This window comes from Apis florea, unplaced genomic scaffold, assembly GCF_048593485.1.
Source record: "Apis florea isolate Af1SG1 unplaced genomic scaffold, ASM4859348v1 contig_3078_pilon, whole genome shotgun sequence".
Lineage (NCBI taxonomy): Eukaryota > Metazoa > Arthropoda > Insecta > Hymenoptera > Apidae > Apis > Apis florea.
The window spans coordinates 226,531-245,316 of NW_028256702.1; the positions used below are offsets into that span (position 1 = coordinate 226,531).

Consider the following 18,786-nt stretch of genomic DNA (forward strand, 5'->3'; position numbering starts at 1 on the left):
CGAGTTAAATAATAATTTTTTTATTTCTTTGCACTTGTCCATTATTTCAGTTTTCTATTCGGAAGAAAATAAAATTTAGCCCAAGCAAATAATTCTCTCATATCATCCTCAATACTTTTCAGAATTATCTTAATAAATAGTTTGATATCTTACAATTTTTATTAATTATTCTCAATGAACATCTTCGACACGTACATCCACGTAATTTTCTAGAAAACTCAAAGTTCTTTTTTTCTCGAATCGATAATCTGAAGATTGGAACAAAATATAGTACGTTATTCCCTTTACGTCTCATGAAATTGTATGTTCAAGTCAAAGCAATGAACGATTAAATATAAAAATCATATCTATATCTAATATTTTTCGAGATAATTAATCATCCCCTTTTCGATCTCTCTTCATTCTTCGAAAACTTGGAAAAAATTGAATAATTATACAATAATTATACATGCTTCGACGCAAAGTGTTTGAACAGTGTTTCCAACTTTCCGTTACATTGCCTATTAATTGCGGCATAATTGCATCGAGCAGCTTCGTTGTCCAACAATAAGATAAATGCGAGAGAGAGAGAGAGAGAGAGAGGTCTTACATAAACCCAATTCACGGTAAATTGCGATGAAATTAGGCACTTGAGCATAGATGGATAGCCTAATTCATTTGTTTACCTGACGGTGTCTATCGGAATTTTTAATGAAATAACGATAATATTATTTTGTTTACTTTGCACAACAACTAGTTACCTCACCATCCTTTCAAAAATACATGGAACAAATTGTGTCAAGGTTTCAAACATCGATGTAATTCATTCTCAAATATGCAAATGCAAAGCTATCGCTTATAAATCTTTCTTTCTTTCCGTTTCTATCTGCGAACGCCAATTTTTCTTTTTTCTTCTTCTTTTTGGACGCAAAAATGGGCAACTCATGCTTTAAATCCAACTCTACGAAATTCAATCATAAAATCTGGACCGATCGCCTAAATTAAATCTCATTCGATTCAACTTCAACGTAATGCGGAACAATATTCATGCTTCGATTAAATTTAATAAAATATCTTTTTTCCTTTTTCTTTCTTCCTTTTTTTCTCCCCTCCTTTCATTTTCCCCTCCCCCCGAGCCAAACAAGTTTGACTCGACACTCGTGGACACGGAAATGAAAATGTAGGACGCGCGCTCGAAAATCTTCATCTCTTCACCAAAAATAGAGAGACAGAGAGAGAGAGACGCACGAACTGCACGATGAAAAAAATCTACATTTGCGGGCATCGAAAGGAGGGAAAAATCGGCTTCCTCCAGCTTCGTTAAATATCGATTCGCGTCAAAAAGCCAGCCTGACGCCCTTGGCCCACGAATGGTTGCTCGATTCGTTCCCTTTTCCTTTGCCCCCTTTCACCAGGTCGAATTCATTGCATGAACGTGGAAGTTTTGCATCGGGAAACTTGGACGTGAGATCGAGACGTTTTGATTAAATAAAGAGATGAAAGATGCGAATATTTCTCGACAACGATACGACGAACGTTCTCCCTTTTCATTCTCTTCGTCTCGTTTTCCAATGTTGAATTATCGTCCAGAAAAGTGGATATAGTGGAAATTGATCAAGTATGTACAATTTGGAATATGTGTGATATTAATTCGCGCCTCTCCTCTGAAATATTGTATTTTTTAAAACAATTCGCACGATTCATGGTGAACTTTCTGTTCGAGCTATTTGAAATTTTCGTTCTTTTCTCCTTTTTTCTTTTTTTGCATTTTAAATTTTGGCTCTTTTTCTATTGGAGAATTATAATTTTTTCGGTAATATCGAGAAGGAAACGAGATGATCCATGTAGAATGAAGGGGTTAGCGGAAAGTTAAATATCGGATCGAATCGTATCACGGAGAGGAGAAATTTCTATTATATGTCGTTTATAAAATTTATTGGCATCGAGTGGAATGCTTGATGAACCGATGCGAACGGTAGGAGCTGGCTATTCATCGATCACTGTACGCAATCAACGCGTGGAACCCATGATCGTGGAACACGCGAAGGAAAATTCTGTCGAGAAGATCGGTTGATTCGGCGGCATTTTGAAATTTTCGAATTGTTTGAAAATAATTGTTCGATAAAGAATAAAAGATTTTTATCATAATGATTAACGTTCGAAGGTGCTAGATGCTATAATTTTTCTGCACGAGCATTTTTAATTTTTTAATTCTTAATATAAATTTAATATATACATATCTCAAAGATAATTTTTAGGTATCGTAAATATTTCAATTATTCGAGTGAGTAAGTGAAGTAAATCGAAGCGAAAATGGAGGAAGATGTTAGAAAATTTTAATTAAAAAAATTTTTCTCTTTCTTTAAATATTCTATCGAGTGTGTATCAAGATTTTTTAAAAAGTTGTTTTGCAAAAGAAAAAAAAAAGGAAAAATTATTAACACGCAAGCGTACTTATTTCTTGGCAATTAATAAAAAATGTTGTTAAAATTTGCTCGTGCTCGTGTCTGACCTTATCTTGATGGCCGGAGCTTAAATATAAAATGTAAGTTTATAGTGGCATTAAAACGAAGAAAGGGCGTGTTACTTAGAGACGTGCTTGAAGTTGTGCAAGTACAATGTTATCTTAAAAACAAGGTCTTGCGTTTTCATATTGTATGCAAAAAAAAGTTTGCAATGAATTATCGAGTTGGAAAATTTACAACTTACTTTTACGACACGTTGCGGAAGGACACAGTCAACAAGTTATCTTCGCAATATATTTACATTTCTCACAATACAGTTGGCAAACAATATTACAAGATATTGGATATTGATATAATGTCACCAGTATATACAGTTGTTGAAAAAGTAAGTAGAATTTATTCGAATAAGAATGATATACGGTGCGTTAAAAATATTGGAACTTGAAATATTTCATACTTCGATACCATAAATTTAAATTGTTTAAATCATATTTAGATCGAGGTAAAAATTAAGTTTTCAAACAGCCTTCCTATCCTGGCCTATTCTTTTAATATTTTTTTTTTTTTCCTTTTCTTACTGTAAATAAAAATATAAAATAGATCACAGCATAGATCAGTAGCATAGATATTTCTTCAATCTAAGAGATTTATAAAAAAAATCCTTTCTATCAACAAAACTTCTCGAATCGAAAATAAATATTTCGGAAGAGATGACAATCGCTCAAATACGCAACGAATAAATAAATCTAAAAATTAAATTCTATTCGAAATTCATCTTGAACCTTCAAAATTATCTATAAATATCGATCGAATATATCGGAAAAAAATAATCGAGAACGACGTTTAAAACGATGTCGATTATCTCGGCCCATCGAACTATCCCAGACGATTACGAATTTCGCCGCCAAATATATTCTCGTAACGCCATGTGTGCGCGAAACCATTACACCCGCGAGCATTTAACCATCGTTACATTTAAACTGTGATGATCGATATGACGCCGACGCCGCTTGCAAATCCATAGAAAATACGCGGCCACGATATTATAACAGCTCATAGGGTTAATACTGGATTAAGTATTCCTCTTTTGATTGAAATCGGTTGAATCTGCCGCAGCCGAATAAATTAGCCTGGCGAGGGGTGGGAGGGGGGGAATGGAGAATCGCGTGCGCAAACGAAAATTATATACGACAGGGTATTATCGTAATATGAATTTAAACACGTTGAATATTAACGGGTCTGCCGATCGAAAATTCAGTTCCGGTTAAATATGACTTAAGCATTGTATTCGTAAAGTTGTTAATTATAGACGCGGAATTAATCGAGGGGGGGGGGAAGGGGGGGAGAGAGAGAGAGAGAGAGAGAGAGAGAGAATAGCGATGGCAACGAGCCGTGGAACAACGCGATTGAAATTATATTTCGCGGTTGTTGTTGATCGTCGTCGAATTATTGGCGGCGAAAAAAAAAAGGAAAACAAAAAAAAAGGGATTGAGAAAGGGGGAGGAGGAGGGGAAAAAAAAAAACAGAAAAGGAAATGAAAACTAAACCGCTCGACCGCATTGTTTTCTGGGCAAACGTTCAATATTTGGACGGTTGAATTTTATCCCGGGGTTGTCGTTGTTTTATTCGCAAGCATTCCCGAAAGCTTGCGGGACTCTCCTCGAAAATTTATCGACGGGAACCTCCGCCACCTGGAGCGGAACAAACGCGTGAAGGACGGACGAAAGTGCAGCCTCGATGATCGTTTCTAATTAAAAGTGACTTAGGCTCGCTCGTCTTCGAACTGGAAAACTGGTTCCAACGATGGGAGAGGGAAAACTGTTCACGACAGCCAGACGATTCGAGTTAAAATTCAATCTGACGCCTCTGCTCCCTCCCCTCCCTCTCTCTCTCTCTCTCTCTCTCTCTGTCTGTCTCTGTGTGCTCACGATGCATCTGTCGAAGCGTAGCGACAACTTTGCGATGACGAAATTTCAAATAATCTGGCGTAATATTCGAAATTTAAGAAATTCCACGCTCGTCATCGATACGGTTAGTTTGTTTTTTTTTCTTTTAAATGATGTGCGACGATACTTTTGCGCTGTTTTCGCCTCGATAGAATTTTAATTGTTTCGTTAAAATGCCTCTCGATCCGATACAATGACGTTCATTTATCCAAATTGCTCTTTCTATCAACAATTATTTTTCAGTTGTCCGGCTTAACGCCGTTTAATTCTAGATTAATGTATTCACGTCCACTTTGCTATAAATATCCGTTTCAAGTACGAGTCCCGTAATGTCTTTTTGCTTCATTTTCTCGTGTGTAATTTAAACTCGCGATATATTTTATAACTTTCAAGTTTCGTTTACAAAGGTATTCACACGGGTAATTTAGCTTTGTGAACGAGACGAATAATATTGAACACGCGAAAGAGAATTATTTTACGTGAAGAAATAAAAATAAAATGAAATAAAATATAAAATTATCGTACGATTCTTTCAATCGAAGAACTTATTTTTGATTAAAATTCAAGATTTATTGAAAAACATATTCGTCGAATATGAATGATTACGAAATATATTTTGCCAAAAATTTTTTAAATAAATATTATCAGTTAAATTATTAAAAAAAATATTCTCATTGCTAAATGATTGAATAAATGTTCCTTTTTTTTGTAATCGATACACACACAATCCTCTCTCAGATCATCTAGAAATTGAGTGCAACATTTAATTCAAATAGACTGGTAATTATCCGATTAATACTCTTCGTATATACTCACTACTATAACCCTTCCTTCCTCCCTCGCCCTTCAATTGTGGAGATTTTCATCAGCATCCCGTATATTCCCGACCAATTGCCATTGTCCATCATTTATCGTGTACAAAACAAGGAGGCCAACATGTTTTGCCATTCTTCTTCTTCATCCGAAATCGGCTTCTCCGTGTCGCGTCGCATCAGACGAATCAGCTTTAGCCATTGTTCTACCTTGACCAACAACCACCCTCTGTTATTCGTCTGGCTCACCCAGGAGCAACAACTACGAACATCCGCTTGTAGGATGTCGAGGAGGGGGGGACATTGGTGAAACGAAAAATTGGTTTTCAGTTAAATTACGAGAGTGTCGTGATTCATGCACGACGATGGAAGAAGCGGTTGATCGCTGGAGGGGGTTTGAAATGTAAACGGATCTTATCTCGGTCGATGAAGCACGCCGTTCGATATTCCGATACTAACACTACATCGCCATCATCGCTAGCTCGAAGGGGTATCGAGACTGGCATAATGGAATTCCTCGTTATATAAATTTCGTGTGCACATTTTTCTGGCACCCATCGATCTCTATGGTCTTCCATTTTCCTGGCTTCCCTCTTTTAAAGTCGACGTATGTAGCCTTCTCTTACCCTCATCTGCCTGCGCTCTCTCTACGGCCCCCCCACTACTACTACCACACATCGCTCTATCCTTCTCTTTCGACTCGCGATCGCAGCACCCTCTGTTCTATTCCGCCTAGTACGAACGGCCGTTCGACTCCTCGAACGTTTTTCGAGAAGCGAGAGGAGAAAACGAAATTCCATCGATAACTGTGTGAATCCAGAGCATCGTTCTTTAAATGATTTTATCTCGCCGAGCAAAACGCTGGGAGCGGATAAAAAGGGATTCCCGTCGATTAACTTCCGCTTCGCTTTTGTCTGGCGTTCGCGAGCCAGCGGGATAGTAACGGATCATCTGGAGCGGTACTTTGGTGAGGCTTCGAGTGCCCGGATATCCGCGGAGTCGAATAGCTGAATGGTGACGTCAATGGTTATCTGCGATATGGTTGTTTCGATGCTATCGGACGGAAAGGTTCGCGGAACGGCCAGCGTTCAACGTATTTAAGCGATCTTTAACTATAGAAATTCACCGAACGATCAAGGATAGCGGTAGAATATGCCGATATGGCTTTCGTTCGCCTTTGTTTGCGCACAGTCCGACGCGACGGTCGAGATGAGTCGATCAGGGTCGATATCTCGCATCGATAGATGGCTCTGGCGTCTGACGATCGCATTGCATCGATGTACGCCGCCATGGACCGTTACTTGGAACGCGGTTGCAGAAGTCTACGCTTGTTTACCACTAATAAACCGTTCGTTTTACCGGACTTTAGTCGTAGTTTTCTATTTTACGTCGACAATTCGCGTTCGTCGTTTGTGGTTCCTTTGTTTGTGCGTATTAAAGAACGGATCTTTTGTGAACGAGCCTCGTTAATTGGAAGTCAAATTCAGACGCTGACAGACGGTGACAGCGATATTCGACTCTTGTTGTGTTTCGAAGTGTGAAAAATATTTCGAGAGGTATTTTTCGTGCGGTGTTAAGTTGCTTTTTAAAGTGAATGCGTATAATGAATGCAGTGAAATCGTTGAATTCCTGCTTCGTTGTGCAATCCTTGATGTTCGTCGATTATCGAAGGATACGCACGTGAGTATACATATTTCTTCGATTATTTTATTTAAAGCTATTATACGATATACATATACGTAGCATTTAGTACGATAATTGACGATAGAAATTATATATAAACAATTTACGATATATATTTGTGTGAAATTTGACTCATATATTTATTTAAATAATATTGATTCGCTTTATTACGATATATTTTTGTATTGAGATTCTTAATTTGAATTGTTGTATATGTATATATGTAAGATGGAATTTTACCGCGAATTTTAAAATTACTTTGATGGTGATACATCAAATATGCATTAGTCAGATTTTTTTATCTCTATTGATTTTTTTTACTGATTCTTTTTGTATTTCTGGTTATTTGTTTGTTTTAAAAGTCGTTTTAACTGTAAAGCTTTATGCAAAAACAAGAGAAGATAAAAAGGATTGAATAGAAATGTAAAGTAAGAATCTAAATGACACAAAAACATTGCGATTTATGCAAGGAATAATTTAAACAGTATAAAAGTAATGTAAAGTAATGGAACAAAAATAGTCTTTCTTTTTGTTTTAATTTATACATTTTAATATTGATAAAATTTTTATCTTCTACAATTACATTCATAGTATTCGTACTATAGTATAAATCATATCCACCTTTCGGTTATTAGTGATTACATATACCGTTTATGATTTATTTAATGATAAAATAATGTATCAATATTAATAGAGAGAAATTTCAGTATCTACATGATAGTAAAACTAGTTTTTGTTTCGAATCGAGTCGAAAAAAAATTGAAATTTCGGCCAGATTGTTCAAGTCAAACACGTTCCCCATCTTCTCGCATGTGTATTTGTAGTAAATGTCCAATTTCTGTCAGTCTATAAAAATTGCTAGCGTGGATTTCGCGAAATTCAATTTCCGTGTCAAGGGTTGCTTGATTTTTCAATTTCTTTTTATTGCTAACCGAATCAAACTTCGTTCCTCGCCGCGCTGCTTGACGAGAGTGTAGAGTTTTCGTCGAGACCTCTTACCTGATGACGTCCCTCCCCCATCGCCCCCGTGTATCGGTCCTTTTAAAAAGCACGAAACAGGGTAAAGAAGTTATACCGGCGGAGCAGAGAGCGGGCCGAGAGTATCATCGTCACGGGATAGAATTTCACGATCAGTAAGAGAGGAGGAAGCCGGGAGCCTGTTTCGAAATTTATCGGATAAACGTGCACGAGGGCTCGCGAGAGATCGAAAAAATACACACGCGAAAAGGAATAATCAACAAGAGCAGAATTGGATCCCGCGGTACAGTTATTCCAATCCTATTTTTCCTCTCGTTCTTTGCTTGTCATTCGGACGCGTAGATCCGTGCGGCTCCGCAAACGGAGACAGATGTCGCTTTGTAACTTTACGTTCGCCTATCGGTGAATTTATTGACTTTTTATCGAGAGCCCAGTGAACTCGTTACACGTTTCTCTATTATGTATCGTGGTTTTTTTTTTTTTTTTTTTTTTTATTAGTGACGATATCCTATTTATTAAGATTTTATTCCTAACCTATTATTCTCGACGTATCATTTTCCATTTTATTTTAAATTTTAGTACATACGCGATGTACATCCATTATGAATTCCAAAATGTGAAGTTTTTATCGTTATCGAATTAACAGTTTCGATTCTGCTGTGAATTGATATTTGCAATTATTAAAATCAAATATTAAAATTATGACAGGATCTCTTCGTGTTTTGATTTTAATTACTTCTGCGAAATGTAAATTTATTTTGTCGATGAATTGATTTTATTTTATTATAATGATTTCCTAGAAAAATGAAGTGATATTAGTATAAGTACTAATAATACCATATAAACTTTGCTATTTTTAATATTGCAAATATCAAGTAAATTTTTGTTTTTAATAGTTGAGAAAATTATTAATAATTATAAATCAAAATTATTAACAAATATTTTAATTTTTAACACGTTAAATCTACGAATCATTCCATGCCAAATCGATTATCTTTTAGCGACTATCTGATAAATTTCCTATTTATAAAACTTCGTAAAATAGAATTACAAACTTCAAAGCTCGATATTTCTTAAGCAAGTTTAAAACCAGTAAAAACGCTTCTTAATTTCACGTGCTCGTATTTCAATTTGTAAAGAAACGCTTACATCGATGTCAAAAGTGATTGATTCGGCGTGAAATCAATTTGGCATGATTAATTGCCAAATATCAGATTTTGGATTGAAAAATATTATTTCAAGATATCGAATAATCTAACTTTTGTATGTAATTAATTATTTCAAATCTCAAACATCAGTTTACTTTAATTCCTTTCATTAAAAAATCCAAGTTCCTTCCGTTTTTTCAAATGAATTTAAATTTTTAGAGAGTCTGGACGCGTCTTGTGCTTCTCAGAAAAAGTCATTTCAAAATGGTTTTCTAGACATCTTTCTAGAGTCAACCATAATGAATGAAATATTTCATTCCGAAACGTTGGGCCTGATGCGTTCTCTACTCTCCCCCAATAGAATTGTAGGGAAAGGTGAGGCGAAAAATTGATACCCACTGTGAAGTTCTTTTGTGGGAGAAAAAAAAGTCTTTATGTTGGAATTGTTGGCTTCAAACTCACGCTAAGATTTTTGTCGAACAACTGTTCCTACCAGCCTTGAAATATACAGCCGTACACTGTCGTTCCTTTTTCTATCTTTCGTATTCGAAGTATCATTTACAACTTGATTTGTCTGACGGTGATGGAAGGTGGATATAAATTGTAATAAAAATATTAGATAATAATGTTAGATAATAATTACTGTTCCATTCAATTGTTATTAATCACATTCTATAAAGTAAAAAGAATTCCTCGAATTATTCTCAGAGTTATTTTATATTCCACCTGGATAATTTTTATAGTGTAGTATATTTAAAATTCCGATTTTTATAAACATAGAGTAATAAAATTAGTTAATCATTGGAAAGAACAAAAGTGACGAGTAGCACGTTGCCTTTTGTAAAAAGAACCGAACATAGATTCGCCACTTGCGAAAAGTATATAAGTAAAAAGGATTCGTAGTAACTGGATAGACTAGATGTGAACTCGGAGGATAGATGACTGCTCCAACAATCGAGCTATTTAACCCGTGATCGAATCTCTTTTCTTCAAGTCTGAGATAACTTTGTCCCGACAAATGTGGAAGAATCTAAAATTTTAAAAGTAAAAAAAAAAAAAAAAATCTTAGATCTTGAAAAGCGTAAAATAATTGCGTATATACAGAGGATAAAAAAAAAAAGAAGAAGAAGAAGAAAGGAAAGATCGTAAGAGTTCCATCAATGGATATTTCTCGTTAAGAGCAGTAACAAAATTGCATGAATTTTTTACGGAAAATCGAAGCACACAGCTAGGTTCTATTTCGCATCGTGCACTTGTTATTTCGCGTTTATAGCTTGCGTTATTTCGTGTTTTATTTCCCATTAATTTTTTAACGCCTCTTAGTTTCTGCATGAAGCGTATAATTTCGAAACATAGCGTACCAGTGCATTTTTATGAAAGGGAAGCAAGAAAAAAAAAAAGGAAATGGGAAGCATAAAAACTTCTCTTAAGAAACGTTTCGCAAATATTTTCCGTTTATAATTTCATTTTCGTTCAGGCCTCATAAGTGTCGTATAAAATTAAAATGTGGATAAATTTTATAACAAATGGATTTTTTTTTGTAAAAATTTACGATAAATAAATGATGTTGTGGAACCTATAATTGTAGAAATTTTTCATGCGGTTTTAAAAAAAATTTTACACGTTTAAAAATTATTTAATTTCAAATAATGGATTAAAAGGCTATATTTTATTTTATATGTGCGTCAGGAATAAATCTCACTGATAATGTAAAAGTTGCATAATTTTTGTTAAAATGAACGAAAGATTATCTTAGATTGGAAAATTAGAATTGCACAATTTTAAAACGCAACTTTAAAAATATTATTCCATAAATTGATGACAAGAAGATTAATTATTTTATATTTACTGATCAAATCGAGTAGATGGATTAACTCAACACTAAAACTTGCCAAGTGAGGAACTTAAAATTTTAATCTCCAGTATTCTCCAATTTATTTAATTTTATTTTCAAAATACAAGCATTCTCTCCTACAAATATAATTTCATTTAATTTCAAGTGAAATACGACGCGTAAATCAGTGCGAATCATCGGTGTTTGATAGGAGTAACACCTGTTCAAACGATGTCCAAGTCTTATCCTATCTGTAAATACAGCTTACCATTCCTACCTGAGAAAATACAGGCAGTACTTTTAAACGTGTCCCCAGGTAAAGTAAAAGCTGACCGTTTATTCAACATCTCTGCGCCAACTTTCACTTTCTTCCATGTTTCAAGTTCGATATCTTGGGCTTAACTTTGAGAAATAAAGCGATTTACAAACACGCGGGGAAAAATACGAGTTGGTCGGCGAGGGTTGCACGCGCGGATCAATTTAACGTCGTGGACGTGAGATCCCGTCTAACGTTCTCGAAACGTTTCCACGAAAGTTTCTCCTTTGCTCGAACTTCCAAACTTTATTTCAAGCTGTAAAATCTGATGGTCAAAGTTGATTCTGACCATTCGATACGGGAAGAGACACCGCTGCGGTATATCGCCCTGCGATAATTTTAAATTACATCGATGGAGGACACCGCAGACGTGCGATATTAGATTTAGAAATTGTTTGATTCGATATCTTTGATTTAAAGATTCGTAAAGATTTCGAATATAATTTAATCGATAATTAAATTTTTGTGTGAAAATGGATTAAACGAGTTTAATTTTTCAATAATACGAAGAAAATGAATATATTACGATTAAAAATGAAGAGCTTGAGTTTAGAAAAGTATAAGAAGAAGTATGCATAAATAAATTTTTAACACGATAACATAGAAAAAGCTTTCACAATGATTCGAAACGTGAAACCGTTCAATCTTTTCCGAGTCTAATTATTCTCGAGATAAAAAGCGCACGAATCAAATGATCTAATATTAAAGAGAGGTTGAAAATGGATATAGCGAAAGGGAATGAAATAACGCGATATTTTATATGAAGCCGAATGGGAATCAGAGCACGGTTCAAACTTTTTCCAAACCTATGACGCTTTTTCAATGCTCGTCGACCATATTTTTCACTTTCCATATCGTCGATTAATTTTTTCCTTTCCGAATATCCACTCACCTTCCGCGGAAAGTTTCTTACGTTCGTCTCTCCACTTCCCTTTTTTCCCCTCCGAACGAAGCTTTTTACCCAAGCCGGCCGACCGTTTCCGCGACGCCAGATTTCCTCGATATCTCGATAAATTTTCCCGGTAAAGGTTTGCTACTTTATGGTCGGATCCTCGAATGCTCCTATTCTGAGCGAAAAAGCGCGCTTAAGAATGAGCAGGAGAGAGGGGGAGAAAGAAAGAACAAGAGGTGGAGAGAGGAGAAAAAAAAAAAAAAGAAAGAAACAACGATTCTCGTCGATTAATCTTCGTTTCTTTTGCCTGTTGTACGCGAACTCTTCCTTTTGAATCCTTTCGCGTCCTATTATATCCTCGGTCGCATCATTTTCCCTCTCTTCGAACGTTTCTTCGATAGTGATGGGATCGAGTGCGTCGCGAGTAGTTTTTTTGAACATTGATAAACTGGAATACGTTTTACAAGCATTTCGAAGGAATGAGAAAACGTAGATGTACTTATTTGCAAGTAAAATCGAATATTCAATATTCAATAAAAATCAATTTTTTGAATATTATTCTTGCATACTGTTTAACATTCACGCATGATTTTATTGCTACGTTAAATGTAAGTAATTCCACATTTGTTCTGCATTTATACTAACAAGATCTTATCTTGTCAATAAATGGCAATCTTATAAAATGCATCTCTTTCACCAGATTCGATTTAATACACACGTGGACTTGAACCCATCACTACCCCTTCATCCCCTCTGTATTATGCGTTATAAGTTATTAATTATTTATAAGTACACTACCTATACACTTGAATAACGTAATATGATTTATCCATCCACACGACCTTCTCCTTCACCTTGCGAATTTTTATCACGCGATCATGAGTAATTCGCGGATAATAGTCTCGGTTGGGTATATAGTAATGGAAAGCAGGGTCGAACTTAGTTCGCACACGTATTTACATTTATATTATATCGCGGTGGGTCTTCAAAGGTATTCGATGATGAAAAATTTACGAAACCTGATTTTCTGGGATATTGCATCGGTTTTTTTTTTTTTTTTTTTTTTTTTTTTTTTTTTTTTACGATAAGTAAGTTCGTGCTATATTACTCGACGTCGTCCCTCCTCGGCTTTTCTTTTTTTTTTCCTTTTTCTTTTCTTTTTCAGCTTTTAAACCGTTCCTTCGCTCGTTCGCGCGATGTTGTAATTGTGAAGTTATAATTGGACGACATTTTTTCCCTTTATAGGCAGGTAGATGGTTAATTAACTGCAGTACGATTTTAATGTACGTTTATTAGTTACTTTGCGGCAAGTATTTTTAAAGAAAATATAGCTGCGTAGATACAATTTAATTTCTGGTATTATTTACAGAATTAAGATAGCTTTTGTGCGATTCCATAATTTTCGAAGTGTTATAAACGTTCTTTATATATATCGAGAATTTACAGACAATTCATCCGTATTAATATCGTATTACAATACCATTTAATTAATGATAAATTGCAACAAATTTTGTGTGAAATTTATTTAGACAACATAGGAATTTTTACGTGTAAAATCGTGTTGTATTTGTCATGGATCGTTTCAAGATTGTCTAATTTATTCGCCATAGTCTTCATCGAAAAGCCTTCCCCCTCCCCCCCCTCCCCCCTCCCCTCCCCGTAATCCCTTACTCTGTGACTTTTATCTCTCGATAGAAAATGTCGAAGCTCGATGGAACGGAGTTTCCCCTGGGATTAATTTTCGCTGCTCTATCGTCTCCTATTCTCGTTAAATTCGCCTCCATTTTCGCGTTCGTCGTCGCGCAGCGTTCTCTTGACACATAATTGCTCTGGATTGCTCTTTTGTGTGCTTTAAATTGTTACATTGGCGTTAATGTTTTAAATCATTCGTGTTAGGGATTCGCGCTGCGTTTATTATTCTTACAGTCGTAGCTCGTTAAATAACGATTCAACATTAATTCACAATTTTTATATTTATTCCAACAAGTTATCCGGACGTTTTCTTTCGTCTCAAGAAAGAATTCTAAATTGCAACGATGGAATAATTTTTTACAAAGCTTGTTTTAATTATTTAAATTAAACTGTTAAAAAATTTACCTCTCGTAATTCAATTTGAAAATTAAAATTCTGAATTGTTTGCTCCAACGTTTCCTCGATCCAAGAGAATATTTTTCACAGATTCGAAAATAATCTAAATGACACGCATTTATTGCCATTTATTACGATTAACTAGATAGTATATTTGTTCGATTTAATTCGTTTAAATTCCAATATTTTCCTCCAATCAAACGCATATTCAAGTAATCAAGGGAAAACAGAGAGACAAAATTCTGAAATAACCAAATTTTCGACTTGGTAAAATTCGTATCGAGCGAGCCGAGGTGTATATAATAAAGGGCAAATTCAATTGCGCTCGAATTGTAATACGAATAGCGCGGGAATTATTCGTTTAATGTTCGAATTAAATCGAACCCTCCTCGATCGCCGATTCAATAAAACCGGACGAAAATATAATTGGACGAAGAATTTCACGAATAATAACACGTAACCCAACCGTGAAATAATCGTTGTCGCAAGTTGAACGTGACCCGTCCATCGCGCCCACGCGCATCTGAATTACAAAAGTCGCTGGATTAGGCGCGATCCGCTTAATTTCGGAATATAATATATTATTCATACCCCTGATCTGCATACCCCTTGGCGAGGAGGCTCTATCCCCAGATAGAAAATACGGTACAAGATGCAAATGTAATTTATGCTCGCTAGTGGCGCAGACCCGCCACTTCGTCGTCGGCCATTTACCCCCGACGTGTGTGCACACGTGGTGCACCGCGCCATCCCCACATTGACACTCGTCATCTTCGATGATTTTCAATCTCGATGGAATTTTTTTTATTGATTATATCTGATATAAAGGAATAAAAGGAAAGTTGTAAGGATTGTTGGTTTGTATTATTATTATTCGTTCAGAGATGTGCGAGTGAAAGAAATGTGGGCCAGTTGATGATGGACTGGCTCTGAAGGAGAAGAGTTTTGATTATAGGAGATTATTATATGGAAAGGAGCGTTTGAAAGGAGTGTTTTTAATTTAGTTTTCAATAGATATTAAGAAACTAGTAAATGCATTTTATATTTTTATATATTAAAATTAATAATATATTGCTGTTCAGTAATGTGAATATTATTTTCAGATAATAACGAAAAGATCAATGCTTGTGCACGAAAAAAAAAAAAAAAAGAGAGATCAACTATTTTTGTGACCGATCTTTCTGATAGTAGATATTTTTTTCAGTTATCGCCGATACGAAAATACGATTTATTTTTTATATGTTGAAACAATATCTTCGTGTGTATGCACGAATACGAAAACACGCCTCGGATATCGATTGCAAATCGATACATCCGTTCCTTTGTACAATTGAACAAACAATTCACGTAGCGTCATTACATCAATCCGCAAACGAATTCCACGCGTCTTTTGCGATCAAATATGCACTCCAATGTCAACGTATACACCATTCGATCATGCAAATATATTTCCTCCTATTCGAAGAACATTCCTATAAGAATGATCCCTATTTTCCACGATGGAATTCACAGATTATCGTACAATAAAAAAGTTGTTCCTCGACGAAAACGACACGTGCGATGAATCGAATATAAAAATACGAATTCTGGATACCAGTGATAATAATTCGATCGAGCATTCCATGATATTACTTAATCGACAAATGAAAATTAAACTTGTTTTCACCTTTTATAAAAATATCCAAACACGTAAAAATACCCTTCAACTTCAGCGTAATGATTCTTATATATAAATTTACAATCGAAATCAGAAATTTAAAAATCTCTCTCTCTCTCTCTCTCTCGATTCGATCGAACGGTTTCGAATTCGACTATGGTCGGAAAGTTTCGCGTTAATTGATTCGTAATTAAGCCGAGCCGCGTTTCGAATATCGCGCGTGCCGTGTAATCTCTCTCTCTCTCTCTCTCTGGGTTTCGAGAGGCGCGTGATTTCCTCCGTGTTGGAAAATCGAGCGTCGCCTCGATGGTAAGCGAATTCACCCCTTTGGGGACAAAATTCACGGATTCCTCTCCCCGTCATATGGCTACACATTTTCTAGTCATCGTTCTTCAAACGATTTCTATCCGAGCAAAATGGTGGACGTCGAGGAGAGAAGGAGGAAAAAGAAAGAAAGGAAGAGAAGAGAAGAGAAGTTGCCGCGTCGATTAATTTCCGTTTCTCTTTCGTCCACCGTTCGTTGGGAATCGTGCACGCCTGTTTTCGTGGCCGTTCAACCGTGTTATATCCTAGGCGCTCTATTGCGTTTTGTCTCGACCTGCCCGCTCTGATATTAAATCATTCGGGGCTCTTTATTAACGGGACCCCCCGCTGATCGGATATTTAAAGCTGTTCCCACCTCCTCCCTTTCCCTCTCTGGCTAGTGGACGATGTAATTTTCATCATTCACGCTCTTTTTCCTCATCGGTTTTAATCGCTTGGGAAAAGATGAGACGAGATATTAATTTTTTTTTTTTTTTGATCGATTTCAATTTAACCTTGTTGATAAAGTTTTTCGGGATTATTTCTTGAAAACGAATTCAAGGGAATGGAAATCTTTCTTTTTGTCTCGGGGAGAGAATTCGTTTTTTGAAACGAATATATGGTTGTTTTTGGGAAATTTTTCATGAAATTGATAGATCGGATCAACTCTTTGTTGCACGATTTATTTGTTACAAGTTTGGTGTTGAAAAACTAGCACGAGTTAAGCGTTTCTTAGCGTTTGGATGATACAACTTGTACGAATTATTATACTTCCTTGAAGTCCTCTCGTGTGCTACAATGTGATTCTAACACACAGAGTTATATACCATGTTTCTTCGCGGAACATGAACATTCCAATTGTATGTATGCATGAAATAGCTGCATCGTAATTCAGGACGTAAAGAGTTGAATTATTTAACCTGCTAGTACTTTTATATTTCGAGAAATAAAAAGATTTTTTAATATAAAACTTGAAATGAGAAATCAAGAATCAACATTGATAATAATAGGAATAATAGTTTAATAATAGGAGAGCAGAATCGAGTAAAAAAACATGGAATGGAAAGATTGATATGTAAAATTTGAATAAAGCAGAAATTAAGCTAATTTATTTTAAGACTTATTCGATTTCAAAACATTGAAATATTAATCGTATTCATTTTAAAATTAACGAAGATCGATTCGCAAGTTATAAAATATGAATTAAATTCATTTTAACGAGAAATTATCTTTCATTCCATAGACCGTTTATGCAATGTAAGCATTACAATTGATATAAGATTTTACATTTTCGAATCATTGTCAAAGGGATATTTCGCGCGACATAGTTTTTCCTCTTTCACTTTATAAATATCGTCGTATGCAATTTTAATGATAATGCATTTTCGACTTCGTCGTAAAGAGAAGTTTCAGTTTTATGACACCTGATAGAGGAAAGTTCGGTATTTGATCCGGCGAACGAGGTAAGCCATCAAATGTCTGCACCTCGTTCGATCCACAGGATTGTTTGTTTAGCTCTTCATAAGTTATTAATGCACAGTAAGTTAGTTTCCAGATCCCGATTTGATATGGAACTTTGAAACTTTCTTGTAAAGAAATAATCGTATCGAACAATTTATATTCGCCGCATTTCGAGTTATGTTCGTAAACATTAAACAATTTTACGAAAAATCCATCTGGTTTAGCTTCTTTGCAGTAAACTACATCGAACCATGAAAGAGTTAGAAAGAGTTGTTTCAAAAAGAATAGAAATGTTAATAATACGTGTTAAGGATTTTACAATGAAAATGAAATCTTCGAGTATTAAGAATTTATAAAGATTCTTACTTTTCACGTCCGATAATAGTATTATTGAATCGAAGATTTGAAATACCTAACTCGTATTGAAAAAGAACAAAAATATGGAAAAATAAGTCGAGTTTTTTCAATTTCTACATAATAAAATATTCCCCACCGCTGAAAAAAATCAAACAAAACACGCTCGAGGAAAGGATCGATTTATTTACATTCGTCTTTCACTAAACTCTAAACAAATTTTCCTTTCTTTAAAAAAAAAAGCCATTAGCTCACCGCAAATTCTCTCCCTCGACCTTTAAAGGAATTAGCTTAGAAAAGGTAAGAGGCGTCGTTAATAAAACACGATTGCCAGCCACGTAGTACGTTCTAAAAATACACGCCCTGCTCCCAAGAAGAACTCCATAAAACGCTTCATCGTTCGCATTATGCATCATGTGCCCTTCGTTCGATCGAAAATCGTCCCCCTCCCCGTTTCAAATATCGAAATGGCGTGCCTAACCCAACCAGCCCTCCTCCTCCATCGAAACTATCTTCGAGAACAAAATACAAGGAGGGTTTGCCAGGGGAAAAGAAGAGATTTCCGCCGATTAATTTCCGTCGTTCGTGCGAATCGTCCAGGCATATTATATCCTCGAATCCCCCCCTCGAATTCGTTACAACCACGAGAGAGCCACGCAACCGTAACTTAACGCAGGATACGATGTGTATATATATATATATATATAGCAAAGAGAGCAGACGAAAAGGAACGCTTTACCCCTTCGATGAAACGGAGAAAGATGGGTTGAATCAAATTTACAGACTTCCTGCACACAGCCCGGAATGCCCCGAGCGACGTCTAGGAGAGGAGACCGTTTGGCGGTTTCCTCTTGCGGCGTGAAATACCGC

The 18,786-nt window shown here is 35.6% G+C and overlaps 1 protein-coding gene across 3 annotated transcripts in view; it reads left to right on the plus strand.

Annotated features, from left to right (window-relative positions):
* LOC100867739 (uncharacterized) overlaps positions 1-18,786 on the plus strand; it is a 388,049-nt gene that overhangs the window by 199,892 nt on the left and 169,371 nt on the right. Inside the window, exon 1 of one of the 3 annotated variants that reach the window (XM_086908346.1) lies at positions 6,502-6,882. The exons of the other annotated variants lie outside the window; for them this stretch is intronic. The gene's annotated coding sequence lies outside the window, so the exon portion shown is untranslated. Of the gene's footprint in view, positions 1-6,501; positions 6,883-18,786 lie in introns of those variants that run through there. 3 annotated transcript variants of the gene reach the window in all.